At 47.4% G+C, this 18,401-nt stretch overlaps 1 long non-coding RNA gene across 1 annotated transcript in view; it reads left to right on the top strand.

The window, feature by feature from the left end:
• The window catches only part of LOC133117987 (uncharacterized), a 29,726-nt gene extending 14,735 nt beyond the window's left edge, over positions 1–14,991 (top strand). Inside the window, exon 3 of the long non-coding RNA XR_009706351.1 lies at positions 14,874–14,991. This is a non-coding gene — a long non-coding RNA (uncharacterized LOC133117987). The remainder of the gene's footprint in view (positions 1–14,873) is intronic.
• The last annotated feature ends 3,410 nt before the right edge of the window (positions 14,992–18,401 follow it).

Raw genomic sequence — 18,401 nt, 5'->3', positions numbered from 1 at the left:
CTGTTCTTCTGCTGTCAGTTTGGAGTATACTGTACTTCTCATGGTTGCTTATCCTAAAATTGTGCACTTAAGGAAAGAGCCTACACAATTTTTTAAATGAGTTAGAACTTAGATCAGGATGATATTGTCTGCTTTGTGAACTGCAGAGGCGGCTGATCTGTGTGCTAGTGTCCTGCCTGCTGTCTTTTGCTGTCTTTTGTTTTTATTATTTCCATCCCGAAACACAGGAGAGAATTGTTTACAATATAAGGGAGCTTTAGAAAAATGATCAATCCATACCTTTCTGATGGAGGTCAATATAACATGTGCATGATGTGTAAGTTGCTTGATTAAATTGCCCTGAGGGCCATTGCAGCTGTCCTGCCCTGTGGACCGGGCAGAAGGGAGTCCTGTAGGCGCAGCACCATGGCACACAGCTCAGAGGCCGAGCCGCAGTCCACAGAGAGAGAAGGGTACGCGGGGAAGACTGCCTGTGAACGCACAACCATGATCCAACAGCAGGGACTAGTGGCCAAAGAGAGTGGTGAAATGAGAGGAACCTCTGTGCTCCTCCTCTGTGTGCTTTCCGGATGCTTCCTGACCTTTCCCTCTGTTTGCCAGATTATTAAAGCTACAGTTCTAACAGATTAAGCCGTGTCGCTGGACTCCCGTGGGGATAGGTTTCGCCGTATGTAAAAGAGAAAGACACTTTTCAATCTTAATGAAAGACCGTCGAGATGAATTCCCTTTATCAAAGATGCGAAATTGACTCGCCTGGTTTCTGCAGGTAAACTGTATACCTTATGAATTTAGGAAATTAGCACACAGTATGGTTGCTGTGGTCTTATGTCTGTTCACCTCTTGGTTGTTGGACTCATGGGGAATAAAAAACGATATCAAGTATGCAATTTATAATAGCAATTGAATTCCATTGAAAATATTCAGTAAATTATCTATAAATACATATAAATGATATAAATACAGTTTAAAGATATCATCACTGAATGCTGTTGTACTTTTCTTACCCATTTTAAATGACCCTACAGTAATGTGTACCAATCAATGGGTGCTTTCAACATACAGTAGTTAAGCTCATTAATGGAATATAATACCGCCATTTTATAAGATAGTAACTCAATCTGAAATCATCTAGTGGTTGGATGCATTTACATACAGTAAACGTTGATTTCATATTTTTAAAATCACATTTTTGACTCTTCTCTTCACAAAATGAGCACATTAAATTGAGGTATCCACATCTATATTTTATACTATGTGAAATGAAGAATCATTTTTCCATCTAAAATCATACAGTACAGTCTATAATAACCCTTAAAATTCCTATCTCTTTCAAATAATAATGCAATACGTCACTAGATTGCCCCCATCAGAAACCTTCACATGGTATATTGAAAATGAGATCTCTGTGGGGATAGTATTTTTGTTAGTCATATTAGTATTGTTACTAGTAGTAGAAGCAGTAAAAGTAGGAGCTATGTTAATTATGATGTTAGTAGTACTGGATTGTGCTCTTATCCAATGAAATGATAGAATATTGTATCTGAACATTTACTGTGTGTTCTGGGCGGGGGCAAAACTTCAGCAAAGTTGTTCAGACCACAAGTATGGGTCACTAGACCACCAGACTCCAACTAAACACCCATCCACTGCTTAAGCTTAAGCAGTGTAAATTATACAGCTGACAAAAAAACTTGAGCCTCTCCCGTTATGTGCTCGATTTTAGCTGAATCCGAGACGTTTGAAAAGTTTGAGTATCGCCCGTACAAAAACAGGTTGTTTACTGCTAGCTAAGTGAACTGTCAGAAATTTTCACCGCCAACTTTTTGTCGACAGGATTGCTGAAAAATATCGTAGCCAGTATTGTTGTAATTTGAATTGTACGCCCCGTGCTCCAGGTATAATTGCACCTGTGACTCACTCACGGCTGTCCCTCCACCTGTCACCATAGTATTACCGATGGACAGCTTGGACTTCTCCGCGTCTGGGAAAATAATGATTTACACCGTCGGTGAACCGAGGCACGGTGACCCTGCCTCTCCTAATTCCCCCATCGAGTGCAACCGGCCCCCTCCGCAAACCCCTCGCACAATCTCTCCAACTCTCCGGCAAACGGTGGAGACGAAGTGAAGCTTTAATTAGAGTTGTGTCATTAAAATGTCCTCTTTTTTTGGGGAGGGTTGTGGGGGAGGGGGTGGGGGTGGGGGGCGGGGGGGTGTCGAGGGGGGAGGTATATTAACAAGTTCACAAATCTTATTACTTCCCCTTTCCATCTCTGCCTGTCAGCTCCCAGGGATATGATATCGGATGGTAGGATTCACATTTACAACAAGTTCATTATGAAGATATGCGGGCATTAGATCCAGGAGCTCAGCTGGTTGGAGGGGTCTGTGTTTTAATTAGTGCTGAGGGTGTGCATATTAATTACAACATGAGTGATATTTACTGTACCTAAGGAGCACGCGACAGGGTAAAGACACAGGCAGCTTCAGCTAATAAACTCTGTATGCTAATGAGCGGGAGAAGCCATAAAAATAGATGCCGGCGAAATAATTCATAAAGTATATTGATCCCAAAGTAAAGACGTTAAGCTCCGATTAAGGGCAACAAAAGGAAGCCATCACACTTTATCAAATAAATAAGCCAAGCAGAGACATCTGAGAGCAGAGACAGATTGTCATTAAGTGGGCCACGTGATTGTGTCCCGGCGAGAGAGAGAGAGAGAGGGTGAGGCAGTGTTGGAGGAGAAAGTGATAAAGTTGAGAATTCTTAATAAATTAGTTTAGGGTACAACGCTCACGCAGCTGATGGACACCAACACAAATACTGCAGCAAGACACTGTAAGACTTAGGCGCTGTAAGACTAAGGCACCTTTTCTTTGTTCCGCTAATTTTTGGATAGGCACTTACCGGTGCGTACGTAACTAATACATGGGTCAAATGTTGAAAGTACAACTAGAAATCTCTCTCTGCACCGACATCAATTATATTTACCGTGCCTGCACTTCTCTGTGTACAAATCAAACCACGTTCGCCACAAGCACAAGTGCAGTTCACTGTATGTTTTCATGCATAGAATTCACATTATTGATGTGGAGATGTGTTGCATCGCTCTTTGGAGTCTGTTACTTCTATACACCTACATCTCTGCTGGGCCTAACTGTGTTTCTGAGATTTTTCACTGGTCATCCATAACACTGGCCCTCAGAAGTGACGGGTGGTCTGTCCACTACATCGTCTGTGGCAAACCGGTGAGCCAGAACAGATCATACTCTAATAACGCGTGGCTAGCCGGGCGGTCGTAAAACCGCGAACAGCTGCTTCCAGCGCTCAGAACGGAGCATGGCCGCTTGGCTAACGTTCAACTCTCACCAGTTTGTTGGAGGGGGCTCCTCTTGAGGAGTACGTGTTAAGCAGTTTACGGGGCCTAAACCCCCTCCCGCCCCGGCGGGTCTTTGGGTCCGTGGCCGTTTCTGGGGGGCCCCCGGGTGGCGGGACGGGGGATGCGGAAGAGGGCGACGACCTGCATACAGATCGTCCGCGGCGGAGAGAGGGGGGAAACGGGGCTGGCAGCGCTCCAAATGAAGGCTGCGGATTGCGGCTCGCCCCGGCGAAGGCGAGACGCTTCATCTTCAGTCATGTCTGGTATCAAGGCAGCGCACTTAAAACAGCAATTTGTTTCCCCTGCATCCAATAAACAGCTCATTCCTTTCCCAATCAATCAGCTCCAGCAGAAAGATTAAAAAAGCAGGAAATTGAGGCTGGAGATGGGAGGTGGCTAAGTAGGAGCTGCTGGTGTGTTTCTCGAGGAGATCTTGTCCGCGTACCCAATTCGTCCGCAGCCGCTCGGGGACGCCGTCCTCGCGTTTAAACCTGTTTTTCTTTCTCTCCCCGTTCCTCTGCTCCAGAGTTAAAAATGTACACGGGAACACGGATCAATTGATCAGCATTGACCTGGGGATGTTAGCCCTGCTGCTAACTGGCGCTGTAATCAGCTTGTTGTTTTCTCTGTGAACCCCTGAAGAAATCAGTATTCCGCCTGTTAAATCTCAGATGAGGTTGTTTTTTTTTTGTTTTGTTTTTTTGCAGCCTGCTAGTTTTGGCTCCTTGATTCCACACCTTAAACGCTACTAGCTGGGCACTGAAAACAGCCTGCTGTAAGATGCTATTGTTCCTGAGTTTCTGAGACTACGGAATGTTCCGGTACAAATTCTGCAATCTGATTTGAGTTGGTTTCAGGCAGCATTGCTCAGTAGGTCAGTGGTTGAGTTGAGCTGGTTGGCTTGGAGCCCCTATTTTAGAAACGTCCTGGTTTATTACTGTAACAAAGCACAACCCTGGAAGATTGGCTTGTGGTATCCAAAGGATGTAGGTTTTGTTTTGTGACCTGCATTCAATTGAGCCATTTCAAAAAAGAAATTCTGTCCTTCCCTACTGTCTCATTTCAGCCTTCTATTTTTCCTTTGTGAAGACATTCTGATAACATTCCTACCAGTGACAGGACTATTCATTTGGGGTCAAGTCAAGCATCTGTACTACAGTATAAGCCTGTTTGTTCCTGAAGGTCCACAGGATTTTGTTTTTCTGCTTTCAGTGACCACCTCAGACCCACCAAACCAAGTGAGGTGAGTTAGCTGTCTAATTAACTGCTTTAAGTGATTGATTAAGCGCTTAGCAACAACACAAACCAGCAGACCCTGCAGACAAACAACACAGAGCCCTGCCCTCAGCTTAAAACGAGGCTTCATCCAGTTTCAATGAGTTTAATCCTATAGACAGAACGTGAGACGGACGGGAATGGTAATGGACCTGAAGACGTGACCGGTCCGCGGGCCCTGGTGGAGCTGAGGACTGGGTGGTCGTGGTTTAGAGGAGGCCCTCCGTGCGCAGGGAGATAAAAACAGCGCTGGCAGTAGCGTTTCCTCGTGACGGGGGCACGTAGCTTGGCGTGTAACCATGAGCGTTGGTGTCCTTGTCAGAACACCTGCTGTCTCCTCCCCCCCGAACGACACCTCATCAATCGTGCCCTATCACGGTGGCGTGGCGCACGCCGCCAGCTCGCGGAGGAGAGGGAGAAATGTCAAGCGCACGGGAGCGGAGAGGTTGCCCGCGCGGCCCGATCCCTTTATCTTATCCCTCCATCTCCATCTTCCTTGCGCCGTCTCCTTTTCATCCATCTTTCTCTCCCCCCCCACCTCCGCTCTCCGTTTCACTTCTCCCTCTCCCTCACTCTACCCCTTTGTCTCCCTCTCTTCCTCCCTCCTCCTGCTTCCCTACATGCATTTCGAATGCCTCCTCGGTCCCCCTGACTGCCGCGGTCCCGTTCCCTCTTTCTTGTCCCTTCTCCTCAGTTCTCCATTTCTCTCCCTCTTTCTTGCTCCCCCCCTCCCTCCCTCCCTCCCTCCCTCCCTCTCTCTCTCTCCCTCCCTCGCTCCCTCTCTCCTCCCCCCTCCTCCCGGTTCAGTCACAGCGGTCCGACCGTTCATTATCCTAATTAAATCCAGCAGCTGAATATTCTCTTATCTGTAGGGGAGGAGAGCGGGGCCGTGATGCAATAGGGCTGATTTGCATATCCAAAGTTAATTAGTGTGGAGGAGCAGGTGTACAGTAATAATAATTATCACACATGACAGTCACCTGTGACCACTTCTCCCTGCCCTTCCGGGATTCGCTCTCCCCGATTACCTCGCCCCGTCGCTGATGGAATTTACTTTGTTCCTTCCTTTCTTTCTGCGCGTTGTGATATTTCCATTCCGCCCCCGTCTCGGTTTTCCCCGGTCCTGCCCTCCCCTCTCCTCCCTCCCCGACATCCGTTTCTCTCCCCGAACCGCTCGGCGCCCATCTCCGCCGCGTCGGAAATCCCATTTTTTGTTTTAAGGGCGTTCGCGGCTAACCCCGGGTTTCCGAAGCTCGCCCTGTAATCGGCGGGTAACGGGAAACGAACAAGCCTCGCCCAAGATCCCGCTGATTTTTTAATTTATTTTTACCCTGGCAACGATAAAGAGGTTTTTAAAGGTGAACGCTCAGAGGCTATTAGCTTTTTAAAAAGTTTAAAATGCCTCTCCGCAACACCTGTTTTGTCATTTTTCAGGGCACTGTCTGGGTATTTAATGCACTCTTTGTCAACATACAGCCCACTGTTGACATGCAGGTAATTGCTGTTGCTAATTTTATAGAGGCCGTTTGCTGCGGCATGTTCTGCACCCACACACAGCTCACACTTTGTGCTTTCCAGCATAGGTGTGATATGGCACTGGGTTTACAGTGTGAAGATGGTTTCACTGGGAATATTTAACACCATCAGAACCAGCACAATTTCAGAGCCACACTTTATGCATAAAAAAAAAAAACCTCAATGCCGTTTCATGTAGATTCAGCCCCGGAAGGTCTCATAATGTATACCCTTATATGATATGGTTATCTGTCTACCTTATGTCCTGCAGTAGGGAAATTAGCTTTATCTATCTTTTTTTTTTCTATTAGAATAAGACTCAATTATTATATTGACTTGAAATTTTAATATTTGAAGTCACGTTCACTTTCTGTATTTTTAAAAATATGATTTCATATTTTAGTGTATTTTTTTCAATTGGCATAGACAGTATTTATTTCCATTATGTCCGCTTTAAAAACCAAACATTTAAAACCAAAAGTTTCTGATAAGTGTCGTTAAAATGGCTGGTATATAAGCGTTAGGAGGTTTGTAGTCCAAAGCAAGAAAATACAGTTGAAGTAACTCCAAACAGCTTGTACAGTGACAGAAGGAAATCTACCTTTATACCACTATGTGCAAGACTTCACACCTATAGTGCTGATCTGTCCTGATTTCGAGCCATCACTCTTTCAAAAATATGTTGCTAAGAAGTAATTCCCATGGTAAAGCAAGAACAAATCCAAACAGTAATGGGTTTTTTTTTGTTATTTAACAAGTATGACTGTACTCTGGTTCACTATATTCACTCAAGGGACCCATTCAAGTGTTATTTGAAGTAGTGGTTTATTTGATAATATGGCACGTGTTGTTGCAGAGAGATTATGGAAAATGTTATTATATCTGGTATGATTTGCACGGACTAGGTGTGTGTTAAATGGTGCCAGTGACAAGTAGGCAGAGTTACGTTCTTTCTATCAACTCCGCAATACACTAATACCAACCAGATAACTGACGTGAAATGACGTGAGCATGGCTAATATCAGAAACCAGTGGGCGTATGCATCGCGCAGTTGGTGATATTTCTGAATCCTGACCTTTGATGTGTGGAAGATTTAAAGACAGAAGACAGTCAAAGACATTTACATGACAAAAATGATCTCTTGTTCATACGTGCAGCCAATAACAGCATTCTAGGATACAATAGCAGCAGACATTTACCAGGTAGGACAACAACTGTAGACAAAGCAGACAAAAAAAAATAAAAAGGTTGAAGTTCTGTTTTCTGTATTCTACGGTGTTGGTCCATCAGTCTATTCTGCGAGATAATTTGTGGGAGAAGATGCACGCAAGTCACAAATAAACAAGGTTTACTTGGGTGTGATACATTATTTATCCTCATGGCGAATGCATTTCCCCCACATCTATTCCAATACGCTTTGTGTTTTATTTATTCTGTGTCACTCACAAGCTGACTTTACATATTCTATATGCTTAGAGGAACCAGACGCTCTTTCATGCCGGCTGGCAGGTGGAAAGGTTGGCAGGCCAGCGTATCAAAGTGCATGATGGGAACTTTAGACAGGAATCTAGGGCTCTGCGGGGGCTATGTGGCGTTCCTACATTGGGGGGGGGGGACGTAAGAAGGGAACCAGGAGCGCCTCGCTGCGGAGATAGTCCTTCAGGGCGGTGTTGGCGCCTCGGAGTCCGCACCTCCTCGGTTTGTGTTGTTCAATGGCCCGCTTATTGCCATTCTGAATGGGCACTTGAGCCGCCGACGGCTTATTAGCCGTTTCTAATGAACTTTGCTCGTGTCACGCACGGGAAGACGCAGAGCCCTCTTGTCTGTTATTAGTTTTCATTATGATTAATCATTATTGTGTAATGGCCTAAACGCTTTGCATCGTGTAGCGCCGGCGTTTGTCGAGGCCCCTGTATGTTTTATGCCTGTTATGCGTTACGCGTGTTGTCGGCGGGGCCAGCGTGTTGTGACGTGACCTGCGAGCGTAATCGTTTCTTTTTATGTCTGCCGACAACGGCAATGAAGCGAGATCTGTCGTATGAATTAGCAATACTTTTTTTTGTTTGTTTTTGTTATCATTCTAGTATTATAACACTTTTTATAAAAGATTTTGCCTTTGGGGGTGTTGGCATTAGTAACAGTTTCCCTCTGTGTGCCCTTACTGTGGTCCAGGCCCTGTGTTGTTCAGTAGGAATGGTAGAGGCTGTTATTTTTGGAATTCTATGCCCGGTCCGAGAGTTTTCCGAAGTGCATAAAGGATCCGTCTCATTAGGCTGGTATTGCCTCTTTTAGCCACTGCTCCCAAGCACAGCCAGCCCAGGAATTGAAGATATTTCCACAGCTGCTAAAGTCATGCACACTCATCCCAAAATTCCCTGCCTCGGCCCCGGGCCCCTTTAACTCTTGACTATTCGCTCCCCGCGCTCCAGCTCTTCACCAAACCTCAACGCCGGGTCCCACAGGGCCGGCAGGAACTGCAGAGGGGGGAGAGCTTTGCGACCCGGGTCGTGGTGTGATCCAGACGGATCGATTCAGCCTGCTCGCTCCCCTGCTACAGGTCCGACCTGCAGTCTCTGCCAGCCCGTTTGTGTAAGACTGAGAACTGTGCGATGACCCCCTTTCACACGCAGCGACACGTACGTCCTGTGACACGGTCCTGATCATCCGGGGATCCATCCCCTCTATGTCCATGGGTCTGGGAGCTGTGGTCTATAACTGTCAGATTAGAGAACGAGAGATTGCGTAATGTTACATCTACATCCACGCACACACAAACACACACACACACACACACACAAAAGCACATGCATACAAACTCACACATATGAATCTATTCAGAAACAGAAACACACACAATCGTGAAAGCACATGCATACAAATACATATAAACACACACATGCACCTGAAGTACACCTATGCGAATGCAAACACAGACATATAAACATATACTTGTTTGGAAATAATAATAATATACTACATGCAAACACACAAACACAATTGCGCTTGGTTTGGATTCAGTCCTTTGTGCTCCGCGCACCCTCCATTTTGTGTCTAAAGGGCGCCTTCATCCAGGCCTAACGAACTGTGCAGCGGACATATGCAGGATAGGGGGGGATTTCCTGTCTAATGGCAACCCCAGAGATGACACGCCAGCCAAGAGTGACACGGGCTAACAGCGGCGAACGTCGACGACAACAGACCATTACTAATTCTGGCTGTTACTTCCCTTTATAGCTGAATAAACAGGGCCAGCTCATAAATTCCTCCTGAAAAGTATTACAGCTGACAGTCCTGACCTCCGCAAGCCTTCAGTGTTTACCCATAACTCACAATTAACAAAGACATTAGAGTGTCCTCCCGAGGGCTGCCGGCTTTATTTCTCTCTAACTGGGCAGCAGTAAACCTGGAAGGCATCCCAGTTCTGCAGTTTACGCTTTCAGGAGCTCCGGAGGCTGGAGCTGGAGAGGCCTCCACATATAGAACACACTTTTGGGGTTTGGGGGCCGCTGCAGCTACTGCCTCTGTAATTAGTCAGTCCTTGTTATTGCCCAGAACGCCACACCTGCGCCCAGACCGCCGTCGTTTATTAGAATATCAAAAGGGCGTAAAATAACACACTCTCCGAGCCGACGGAGGCACCCGCTCCACCGCAGGAGAGATTATCCCCCGATTTCTGCCGCTAGCTGCCATCGGCACGAGGACCAGAACAAAAATCCGCTTGGATTTATTTTTTTTATATTTTTTTTTACAGGAGTAGAAAATGGCTTGGCTGTTTTGTTTGGAATAAAAAGCACACCTGTTCGTAGACGTGTCAGATCGAATCATATGGCCTGTTTGTGTGTATTCACTCTAATAACTCATTTTTATCCCGGCTATGCGGCTAATTCAGATTTCATCGCTGTCGCCTTATGCCATTCCGCAAGTCATTCATGGAGTTACTCATTTCTTAATTTGTCTCTCCCATAACTAGTCGCATAACACCAGTGCCTGAGCGAGAGAATACAACACAGCAGAAATCATTCAAACTTGCTTTCGCCAAAATCATTGAATTGTTAGGCAGTATTGAATTATTACAATATGTGTGTCTATATTTTAATTTGAATTTATTTGTATCTATTTCTTTTTTGTTATTGTTCATTGGTCGCTGCCAGATATGCTTTGCATTTTAATTGACGAACCGCTTCATCGCCCAGTGAGGAACGTTCTGGGACATGGCTGCCGATCAGGCTGGTTTTCCTTTCCAAACACGGCATTCACAGCTCCGTAAACACCAGGCTTTCCATCAACTGGACACAGACTGGCAGGGAGGGTTTACTGGTCATTTCAATGTTAAAGAAGGTATCTGAGAAATGGGCTTCCACCACTACAGTCTGCCTCATTATGGGTAAAGGGGATGCTTTCACATACATGTTATATGTGCTTATTACGTGTCGAAAGTGCTCTCCATACTTGACGTTCCCTCCTGTGTCTTTTCATTATAAGGTCACTATGACTTGTTGGTAACAACCAAACGTAACCGCCAATGTGCGGTTTGCGTATGTTTGTATCACATTAAATCACGTTCCTGTTCATTGTCTTTGTGCTGGGGAAAGGAAATCTCTCTACCAGAGTGCGAGTTAAGGGTCAATTACCAGCTAAATGTAAAGCTGATGTCCATGGGTCCCTGCAGACAAGAAGGAGAGAGTGTCAGATGAGCAGAAAATCCCCCGTCACCTCCAGGTTATTTACAATAAGCCTACGAGCGTCGGTCTGGACCGCTTCCCAGCTTTCCTTCCGCAGCTGCCACGGTTACTTCTCCAACCTCGACTTTCTGAGAAAAATGATCCCTCCTCTACGTGGACAAAACCCCGAAACATCTTCTAACCTCCTTTCCTGCTTTCTCTGGGAATATCATCCTGCTGCCTTCTCCGAAATGAGACCCCGTGGCCTACGCTGTGCTATTTAAATGAGTTGTTATTGAAATTTCGTGGCAGTGGCTGGAGCAGGTCGTTTTGACCCCTGACAGCGGAATGCGTACGGGTTTAACCGAAGGGCCGCGACACGACAACAGCGGTGAAGTTCTGCGGTAGTCATCGCTACGGTAACGAGCGGCCCGGCCTCCGCTTTCCCGCGATGAAGACACCGCCTCGTACATCCAACCTCCTGACACCTGTCAGTCAAACGCCAACGGACAGCGGGCGGGCGACGCGCACCGCTCCGCTTAAAACCGCCTTCATTCACGGTCACGGTCACGTTCCCCGACCGCGTTCGCCTCCCTCGCCCCCGCACGCCGTAGAGGGGGGGGGGGCAGGGTGCCCTTGCGCCTCCCCGTTCGCGACAGAGCTGTCACCCCGCTTCTGAACAGATCCGAAGGAATTAACGCTCGGCGGCGGGTCTCTGGCGTCACCCGGGCGGAGACAGCAGCGGTGCCCTCCGCTAAGAGCTGGCGGAAACGGGCTGGCAGAGGCCCCCGCCGAAATTGACTCCGCGGGAGCTGGAGCGGGGCCAGTCAGCTGAAGCCCGGCCAAGAGACGGGCGAGCGGGCGGAGGCGGGTCGGAGCGCATCGGCGGGGGAAGGGGAGCCAGCTCTTCATTTACCCGTCCAACTGTTTCCCTCCCTTTTCTCCCCCCTCCGTTTAATTGACAGAATAAATGCACCTGTCGCGGCGCGAGGCTGCTGAGATTAGCCGTGGCTTTGATGGAGGAGGCGATGTCAAAGGCAGGGACACTAAGGGGACGGCGAGGGGAACAATGAGCTGTTCCGCCGTCCAATTTGAATGACATATGGGCTCTTCCTGACACTTTTACCAAATTATTTCCAAATTAAATCCAGAACGGGGAGAGTGAGTGGGCAAGCCTTGGATGCGGAACTGTATCGAGTTTGGATTTCGAGCGCTTTTATCCGCTTTTATTCCCCGTTCGGCCTGTAGCCGCGGTGTGTGCTCTGCGATGGGGTCACCGTCACGGTTTAATAACGTGCAGCGCGCTTACGACCGCGTCGGAATGGGAAATGCGTTCGGCTGACGGCCGAATCGCGTCGAGTGTATATGTTCTGAATATGTTCCGAGTCCGTCCGAATAAGAGTGTGTGTAAAATGCTGAGACGTAATGGAATATAACGCAGGGAGACAGTAACCCTGCTGAGGACATATGGCGGAACTGACAATGCTGATATCGAAAGGTCTAGGCGAGATACCGCTCTTTAAATCGTTTTAATTTATAATTTTCTCTCCCATTCCTATGGAAACGTAGGCATACATTCACACGGGTGTGCGCGTAACATGTTTGTGTGATTGTATGTGCACACGCGTGTGGTATAAAATAAATAAATTCTAGTATTTTCCCCAAAGTTTAGCGAGACACCATCTTCTTCCCAGCGACTTCCCCTCTCTAGAACAATCCGACTATTAGGGAGGCTTGGGTGGCCATCACAGTCTGACAGGGACATTTCTGCAGCATAACTTAAATTTAATTGGACTAAACCTGACTCGCCTGGGTCAATAAGAAGAGAAAATCAGCGCCATTAATCAAGATAAAATTATCAGCTGATTAATCAGTCTTCTAATTATGGCTGTGCAGTCCTGTCTTTGTTCTGTTTTAATTACTGTACTTGCTTGTCGTTTCCATATGGCCAGCATGTTCCTGCATAATGTTTGGCTCTGAGCGCGGGGGACCATTAGCTCGTACCCTTGCCAAGGCTGTCTCCCGGTGCCCGTGCTTCCCCCCGCTCCTCAACGCGGTCGCCCTGCCTGGGTGCGGCTCCGCGGCGGAAGGTTCCGGAGGGGCAGCGCCCCCCGTTTCTTGGTGAGGGTGCTTCTCTGGAAAGGCGGCTCTCCGCGGTAGCGCTAAAAGCGCTAAGTGCCAGGATAGATGGGGATCTAATAAAGTGTTGAATTAAACATGCTCTGTTGCCACAGGGGCTCGAAATTAGCGGGGCAAAGTGGTGATTAACCACCCTATCATATTTGCCTTTGCACTGGCTTTTTTAGAATTTTTTTTAAGTTCGCTATGTAGGATTGTAGATGTGAACATGACCGTTTTCTATTTGGATGCCTGGTGTTAAATCGTCATGTTACTTTCAGTTCAAACTTTTGTGTGTGTGTGTGTGTTTTTGCTTCTAATACAGTCATGCCGCATGGGTATAGGAGAAAAGGAGATGGAGTGCGTGTGTGTGCGTGTGTGTGTGTGCGTGTGCGTGTGCGTGTGCGTGTGTGTGTGTGTGTGTGTGTGTGTGTGTGTGTGTGTGTGTGTGTGTGTGTGAGGCAGCAAGCTGCAGGTTGTAGTACATGGCTGTGTGCTCACTGGCAGTTCAGTGCGATAATGTAGACCGTGTATCAGCCCTCTGTACGTCAGACACACACACTCCCGCACACTGGCATCACACACCTTTAAAAGTACAGCATATTAAATGTCAGCAATTAATATTTTTCGCCTAAACATTATTAATCATATCCATTTTTAAAATAGATGCATTACACACACCTCAGTTTCAGCATAATAGACTTCCTCTTGTTGGTTCTTCCATAAATCGCTTGTTTGTTTGCCTGATTTGCTGGCATCCATCCGGACGCGGCGTCTAAACAAACCAGCCGGCAGGTTAATGTGTATTGAATCCCTTTAAATCTCCTGAATATTTTACTGTGTGGACAGGCACAATCATTACACCTCTCCTTTAACTCGCACCAGAGCTCACGGCCTCAAATGCAGTTTTACATATCATTTTTTTATTTTATTAAGATAACGTTATTTTCCGGTCTTTACGCCCATGCTGAGAGACGTGTTGGAATTAGACGACTCTTAAGAATACTTATGCCAGTGCAGGAACCTTTTCTGAATATGTAATTACAGGAACCGTACAAGTGCCTCATGCATATTCATACGCTTTTTAATTAACTTGCACTCTTCGCAGTTTGCTGTCATGTCTCCTAAAAAAAGTTGCCTCTCACAGTCTTGGCTCTTGTTCTCCGCGCGGATGAGGGGAGGGTGGTGGCCATTTTGACCGTAGACAGAGGCGCTGGAATAAGAGCGCGGAGACATTAAAAATATACTGTATTTTCGATTTAATGACTATTTCATAGCATTATTATTATAATACGTAATTATATACATTCGTTTTTCATAGATTACTGATTATTTTCGGAGTTACACATAGGCACACACACACACACACACAGGATAGTAGGATAGTTTGGAGGATGAGCTTGGGGGGGGGGGGGGGGGGTTATTTGTAGATAGCCAGACTAAATCTGTCTGTACACTGGCAATTTCATCCAACTGCTTCCATCATCATGACCGTAGGATACATGATCAGTAAAGACCAAGCAGCCATCCTTAACCAAGCCATTGGACTACCTCTTTTTTATTTTATTTTTTTATTGTTCCGTAAAACTTTGTTCCCGAACACTTCTGGCTGGTCTCTGTACTGTTTGGTGGATTTTAATCTGACCTTTTGATTCCGGCTGCCGATGAGAGGTTTGGTAGCCTCCATAATTCTGCTCTGAAAGTCTTCTGCATATGGTGGCTTGTGATCTGTTCACCCCTGCCCTTGGGTTTTTCTCTACAGCTCTCAGGATTTGTCTGTCATGATCTTCTCTCCCTTTCCCGACCTGTGTGGTGTTTATTTCTCCTCCACTGCTTTCTCTTTCCATACTGCTGTACTTGAAATTTCCAGTTTCTCTGCTATCCTTCTTAAATAATTGTTCTGTTCTGTGCTGTTATCTTTCAGACGAGTGGTATTTCAGCCATAGTTATACCTCTGGTCTTAATGAGGGTGTGATCTTCTGACTCAAAATGCAGATGGAGGCAAAAAAAAACAACTAGACACGTGCTGCTGTTGTGTGAACAATCCATAGGAAACGAAACGCCTGAATCATCAAATAGTGAAATATATCAACATGTAAATACAATGAAATACAATCTGATTGTCTGTGCTTTGTCTCATTTGTCTTTTGATCTGAAATCAAGTACGGTTTACGAATCTGCGCATGCAACTGGGCATTTCTCGTACTTAAATTACACAGTTGCTGTCCCACAATGCATTTCTGCATCCAGTGCCCTCACGTTGACTTCTTCCTCTAAGCACTGCTTTTCAGTTTGGATATCAGCTGATTGGTGTTAAAGAGAAGCCGTTTCAGCTGGGTTAAGCCTGTTTGAGGCAGAGCGCTTGAGCCTGAAGAGAAACACATGAAAACATATTACCCACTTCTCATTTACCCACTGGGCACGCTCGTATCAACAGCCCTGTTCGGTTGTATCGCTCTGATTATGTTAAACACGGAGAGCAGCGGCTGATCCCTGTAGAACGCGTGTAGCGCTACGCTAGCTGACGCGGTCGTCTCCGGTTGTGTTTGAGCGGCGTCTCCGCGTTTGTTTAGCGGTGTTAGCGGTGGTAGCGGCGTGCCATCGGCGGGTTGTAAGTCCGCCCCGCAGACACACACACGACCGCCCGACCGCCCGACCGCCGTGCGCTCCAGAAGAGAAACACGACCGCGCTGGTGCCAACGACCGCGCGCCTCCTCGCGTTTCAGGAAAAGGTGAACAGTGCCATCTAGTGGACGGCCGGGGGAGCAGACGCCGGGAGGTGGGGGCGGCGGGCGGGAGGGGAGGGTTTGGGCACGGGGAGGAGAGACTTGGACAAACACCAACTCTGCAGGAACTCGCAGATAATAATCAGTTTCTCTGGGCTTGTGAAGCTGGCTCATTAAGCATCCTTTTTAACAGAAAATATAGGAAGCGATTAAGCCTGCTTTACTGAGTGGGCACGGATGGGCTAACCTCCGGCCGCCCACAGCTCGTAGGTGTCTGGCGCGGGGTTGTGCCTGCGGTGTTATGTCTTCACTCGGAGAGCGCCGTATCCATCACCCGCCTGTTTATCTCCTCTCCTCTGGCAGCCCAATCAATCAATGTTAAACTGTCACACTGGCTTATTCTTCTTTTAAATAACATTAATCGCCGCTGACTGGGCCGCGGGGGCCACCCCCCGGTTCCCCTTTTTGTCAGAGAGGTAGTTCAGAGTTCCCCGTGTCCTGACGGGTCAGAGGTGTGGAGGCGTGCGGTGCGTGTGTGTGTGTGTGTGTGTGTGTGCGTGTGTGTGTGTGTGTGTGTGTGTGCGTGTGCGTGTGTGTGTGTGTGTGTGTGTGCGCGTGCTTGTATGTGTGTGTGTGTGTGTGTGTGCGTGTGCGTGTGCGTGTGCGTGTGTGGTGTGTGTGCGCGTGCTTGTATGTGCGCGATTGTTTGTGCTTGTGCGTTTGTTTTTTTATTTGCGCAATGGCAATCGTCTTACATATTGAACAACTACTGTAAATATTCTGCATTATTGTGTGTAGTGGGCCAGGAGTGCACTATAGTGTGGCATTACTGGATGTCTCATTGCTGTCTCCAATCATATACTGTATAAGTATAAATAGTACAGTAGAGACTCTATGGGCAGCAGTGACCCGTCCTGCCTGACTGTGTGAATACTGCAGTAGAGACTCTATGGGCAGCAGTGACCCGTCCTGCCTGTCTGTGTGAATACTGCAGTAGAGACTCTATGAGGAGCAGTGACCCGTCCTGCCTGACTGTGTGAATACTGCAGTAGAGACTCTATGAGCAGTAGTGACCCGTCCTGCCTGACTGTGTGAATACTACAGTAGAGACTCTATGAGCAGTAGTGACCCGTCCTGCCTGACTGTGTGAATACTGCAGTAGAGACTCTATGGGCAGCAGTGACCCGTCCTGCCTGACTGTGTGAATACTGCAGTAGAGACTCTATGAGGAGCAGTGACCCGTCCTGCCTGACTGTGTGAATACTGCAGTAGAGACTCTATGAGGAGCAGTGACCCGTCCTGCCTGACTGTGTGAATACTGCAGTAGAGACTCTATGGGCAGCAGTGACCCGTCCTGTCTGACTGTGTGAATACTGCAGTAGAGACTCTATGAGCAGCAGTGACCCGTCCTGCCTGACTGTGTGAATACTGCAGTAGAGACTCTGAGGAGCAGTGACCCGTCCTGCCTGACTGTGTGAATACATCAGAAGCATGTCGGGCTCAGGCTCCAGACCGCAGAGGGACAGGACAGACGGGCGTCATGGCGGACAGCGGGGGGGGACCCTCCTGTCCGTCACGGGTGCAGCGCGGAGGAGAGAGGGCCGCGACTCTGTCAGCCCGGATTTCAAAGGGCTGTTTTCTCTCCTTCATCCTGGAGCGCTGTCAGCGGGGCGATAGAGAGGGAGAGGGAGAGGGAGAGAGAGACAGAGAGAGAGACAGAGAGAGAGGGAGAGAGAGAAAGGCCGGGGCTCCTGAGCCCTGACTTCACAGGGCCCGCCGTTGCCTCGCCATGTCCGCCTGCGCTTGATGTTCACCACGCACCCCGACCTGTCTCTGTCTCTGTCTCTGTCTCTGTCTCTGTCTCTGCTGCGGTGTGAAAGCCCAGCTCTCCCGTGCTTAGCGATACGCTCACGCCCTTGCTTCTCACGCGTTGAGACTTCACGTGCCGAAGAGAACGAGATTACATTAGGAGAAGCATAAAGTGATTATTAGCTTTTTTCAACAACAGCCATGATCTTTCCCGCTTTGTGCAAATTAAGCTGTGCCATGTTGTGCGTCCCAGGTTAAGCAAACCCTTCTGCTTACCAGGAGCTTCGCCTCACTGTAATTTCCTCTCATTTAAGGCAAAACACAAATAATTCTCTCTTTCACCAAATAAGCAGGGCTCTGCCCAGTAGGAAGGATGGAGTGGCTGGATGTCCCAGTTACTTCTAGAAATTGAGCTCTAATGTTTACTCTCACACCAGAGAGGACTCTCACCAACATTCTGTCGGTTTCCCACTGGGAAAACATCTACCATAGAAAGCTCAACCTTTGACCTTTGCCTAGTATATTACATTACATCACATTAATGGTATTTGGCAGACGCTCTTATCCAGAGCGACGTACAACAAAGTGCAAAGTGCATACCCATAACCAGATACAATGAGGACCACAATTAAATCAATCAATCATTTCATCAATCGATCAACCAACCATGACACTGAGGAAGACTAGGAATGCTAGTTTAGTTCATAAACTTGCTTATCAATTAGATGAATAGACTTAAGGTCCAGGACACCATCATTGCTGGGAAGATTTCTTCATGGTTGAAGCACACGTTCTGTACCGGATGTCACTCTGAGGGCACTCTGTTCTGGACCTGACCTCAAAGAGAGACTGTCCGAAGGGCCCCTCCTGCTCCTGACTGGTCCGAAGGGCCGACTGTGTTTCGGTTCTTGACGTCA

The sequence above is a fragment of the Conger conger genome, chromosome 18 (assembly GCF_963514075.1).
Source record: "Conger conger chromosome 18, fConCon1.1, whole genome shotgun sequence".
NCBI classification, from domain to species: Eukaryota; Metazoa; Chordata; class Actinopteri; order Anguilliformes; family Congridae; genus Conger; species Conger conger.
The sequence above is the reverse complement of the archived record's forward strand: the minus strand, read 5'-3'. Positions and strand labels throughout refer to the sequence as shown.